We start from the raw sequence: 4,463 nt of genomic DNA on the forward strand, positions 1-4,463 counted from the left end.
ATAAATGTCCCCGCCATCTGCCCCTCTCCCGGTGACGACTCGAGGTGCCTGGAACCACCGTCTGACTCTCTTCTTCTTCATTTCTGCAACATTCGCGGCCTTTCATCTAACTTTCGCTCTGTTGAGCACCAACTCTCCTCCTCTAAACCTCACCTTCTTTTTCTGACGAAGACTCAGCTGTCTGAGGCAACCGACAGCAAACCCTTTTCTGTATCCTCCTACTTTCTCTATACTCATTTCAAAGCCAAAGGTGGCTGTTGTGTATACATACGCAACGACTTATCTTGCTCTCGTGTTCCTGAACTTGATTCTTCTGAATTCTCCACACTCTGTCTTCGGCTTTCCTGTCATTCTCTGACTAAATATATCTGTGCTGTTTACTTATCCCCTAATTCTACTGACTATCAAAAATTCTTCGACTATCTTACTTCTATGATGGAACACATTCTGTCCATTTCTCCTTTCTCTGAAATCTCCATTCTTGGAGATTTCAATGTTCACCACCACCTTTGGCTCTCCTCTCCTTTCACGGATCCACCTGGTGAACAAGCTTACATCTTTTCTATCCTTAATGACCAAGAGCAGCTTGTACAGCACCCTACCCGTATCCCTGACCGCCTTGGAGAGAGCTCCAACATACTTGACCTCTTCCTCACAACTAATCCTTCTGCTTACTCTGTTAATCTTTTCTCTCCGTTGGGCTCCTCCGATCACAACCTTATTACCTTAACCTGTCCTATCACTCCGGTACGGCCTGTGGACCCTCCAGGGAAACGTCGTCTGTGGCATTTTGGAGCCGCGAACTGGGAGGCCCTCAGGCAGTACTTCTTTGATTTTCCCTGGAATGATTATTGCTTCCATGGCCGGGAGCCATCTGAGTGTGCCTTGCGCATTACGGAGGTTATTCTCTCTGGCATGGAAGCATACATTCCTTTCTCATATTCTTTGACTAACGCAAGAAAGCCTTGGTTTAATCACGCTTGTTCTAATGCTGTCCACAACAAGGAGAGGGCCTACAAAAGGTACCGGAGCCAACCCACCCCTGAATCACATCATCTTTACGTTTCTGCCCGGAATCGTGCTAAGTCTGTTCTTCGCTCTACTAAAAATAATTTCATCCATACTAAATGCTCTCAACTCTCCAACTCGAATTCTTCCCGCTCCTTCTGGCACCTTGCCAAAAATCTTTCTAACAACTTTACCTCATCATCCTTCCCTCCTCTTTTCTACTCTGATGGTTCTGTAGCTATTGCTTCTACTGATAAAGCAGATCTCTTCGCACAGACTTTCTCCTCCAATTCCACCTTAGACGATTCCGGTGCTGTTCCTCCATCACTTCTCCCCTCTGACTTGGTCATGGCTGACATTAAAATTTCATCAGTTGATGTATTTTCTGCCATCACTGGCCTCAGTACTAACAAGGCATATGGGCCTGATGGGGTCCCTCCTGTTGTTCTCAAGAACTGTGCTTCTGTGCTTACACCCTGCCTAGGGAAACTCTTTCGCCTTTGTCTGTCAACTTGTACCTTTCCTACTTGCTGGAAGTTTGCTCTCATTCAGCCAGTCCCAAAGAAGGGTGACCACTCCCAACCCTCCAACTATCGTCCAATTGCTTTAACGTCCTGTATTTCAAAAGTTTTCGAGTCAATTCTTAATAGAAAAATTTTAAGGCATCTTTCCTATCACAACCTTCTTTCCGATCGTCAGTATGGGTTCCGTCAGGGACGCTCCACTGGCGATCTTCTCACCTACCTTTCAGACTCCTGGTCATCCTCCTTTCGGGACTTTGGCGAAAGCTTTGCCATTGCACTTGACATCTCAAAGGCTTTCGATCGAGTCTGGCATAAATCTTTATTTTCCAAACTGCCCTCCTACGGTTTCTATCCTTCTATCTGTGCCTTCATCGCTAGCTTCCTTTCTGGTCGTTCTATAGCCGCTGTTGTAGACGGCCATCGTTCTTCTCCTAGATCTATCAACAGTGGTGTTCCTCAGGGCTCTGTCCTATCACCAACTCTCTTCCTTTTATTCATCAATGATCTTCTAAGCTGTACATCTAACCCTATCCACTCATACGCTGATGACTCCACCCTTCACCTTTCCATTCGGTTCCCGCAACGCCCATCTCAACAGTTACTTCAAGAAACAAGGGATGAGGCTATGGCACACCTAATGTCTGACTTGGCTCGTATCACTGACTGGGGTAAAAATAATATTGTTGTCTTTAATGCATCTAAGACTCAGTTCTTACACCTATCAACCCGATAAAATCTTCCACAGGTATACCCATTAATGTTTAATAATATTCAGCTTAATCCTGCATCATCCTTGAACATGCTTGGGATTTCATTTACTCAAGACTTATCTTGGAAAGATCATATTACATCTCTTGTAAAATCTGCTTCCAAGAGATTGGGTGTGCTAAGCCGACTCCGCTCTTTCTTTACCCCTGCACAATTGTTGACTCTATACAGAGGTTTTATCCGCCCCTGTGTGGAGTACAACTCTCATGTGTGGGGAGGCTCCCCACATACAGCTCTTTTCAATAGGGTGGAGTCAAAGGCTTTTCATCTCATTAACTCTCCTCCTCTTACTGACTCCCTTCAACCTCTGTCTCTTCGCCGCACTGTTGCATCTTTATCTCTTTTCTATCACTACTTTAATGGTCACTGCTCCTCTGAACTGTCTACTTGCATTCCTCCACCTCTACAACGGGCGCGTAGCACCCGTCTGGCAGCAAACTCTCATCCCTTTTCTGTCCAACTCTCTAATGCAAGAGTTAACCGTTACTCCCAGTCTTTCATTTATGCAACAGGTCAGCTCTGGAACTGTCTCCCTCTGTCTGTATTTCCTGCTGCCTATGATCTCCAGTCTTTCAAACGCAGTGTGTCCAGGCATCTCAAAATGATCGGATCTTGAATTTGGCTCTCTATTGTATTTTGTTTTTCTCTTGGAGGGAACTGTTACTGCGGGCCATGGCCTTTGGTTCCTTCTTCCTGGAAAAAAAAAAAAAAAAAAAAAGCCTACATCTTTTCTATCCTTAATGACCTAGAGCAGCTTGTACAGCACCCTACCCGTATCCCTGACCGCCTTGGAGAGAGCTCCAACATACTTGACCTCTTCCTCACAACTAATCCTTCTGCTTACTCTGTTAATCTTTTCTCTCCGATGGGCTCCTCCGATCACAACCTTATTACCTTAACCTGTCCTATCACTCTGGTACGGCCTGTGAACCCTCCAGGGAAACGTCGTCTGTGGCATTTTGGAGCCGCGGATTGGGAGGCCCTCAGGCAGTACTTCTTTGATTTTCCCTGGAATGATTATTGCTTCCATGGCCGGGAGCCATCTGAGTGTGCCTTGCGCATTACGGAGGTTATTCTCTCGGGCATGGAAGCATACATTCCTTTCTCATATCCTTTGACTAACGCAAGAAAGCCTTGGTTTAATCACGCTTGTTCTAATGCTGTCCACAACAAGGAGAGGGCCTACAAAAGGTACCGGAGCCAACCCACCCCTGAATCACATCATCTTTACATTTCTGCCCGGAATCATGCTAAGTCTGTTCTTCGCTCTACTAAAAATAATTTCATCCATACTAAATGCTCTCAACTCTCCAACTCGAATTCTTCCCGCTCCTTCTGGCACCTTGCCAAAAATCTTTTTAACAACTTTACCTCATCATCCTTCTCTCCTCTTTTCTACTCTGATGGTTCTGTAGCTATTGCTTCTACTGATAAAGCAGATCTCTTTGCACAGACTTTCTCCTCCAATTCCACCTTAGACAATTCCGGTGCTGTTCCTCCATCACTTCCCCCCTCTGACTTCCTCATGGCTGACATTAAAATTACTTCAGTTGATGTATTTTCTGCCATCACTGGCCTCAAGACTAACAAGGCATATGGGCCTGATGAGGTCCCTCCTGTTGTTCTCAAGAACTGTGCATCTGTGCTTACACCCTGCCTAGGCAAACTCTTTTGCCTTTGTCTGTCAACTTGTACCTTTCCTTCTTGCTGGAAGTTTGCTCTCATTCAGCCAGTCCCAAGGAAGGGTGACCACTCCCAACCCTCCAACTATCGTCCAATTGCTTTAACGACCTGTATTTCAAAAGTTTTTGAGTCAATTCTCAATAGAAAAATTTTGAGGCATCTTTCCTATCACAACCTTCTTTCCGATAGTCAGTACGGATTCCGTCAGGGACGCTCCACTGGCGATCTTCTCACCTACCTTTCAGACTCCTGGTCATCCTCCTTTCGGGATTTGGCGAAAGCTTTGCCATTGTACTTGACATCTCAAAGGCTTTCGATCGAGTCTGCGATAAATCTTTAATTTCCAAACTGCCCTCCTACGGTTTCTATCCTTCTATCTGTGCCTTCATCGCTAGCTTCCTTTCTGGTCGTTCTATAGCCGCTGATGTAGACGGCCATCGTTCTTCTCCTAGGTCTATCAACAGTGGTGTTCCTCAGGGC

The sequence above is a fragment of the Coenobita brevimanus genome, chromosome 111, assembly GCF_032717465.1.
Source record: "Coenobita brevimanus isolate Jiangsu-jjx chromosome 111, ASM3271746v2, whole genome shotgun sequence".
In the NCBI taxonomy this organism is placed as follows: domain Eukaryota; kingdom Metazoa; phylum Arthropoda; class Malacostraca; order Decapoda; family Coenobitidae; genus Coenobita; species Coenobita brevimanus.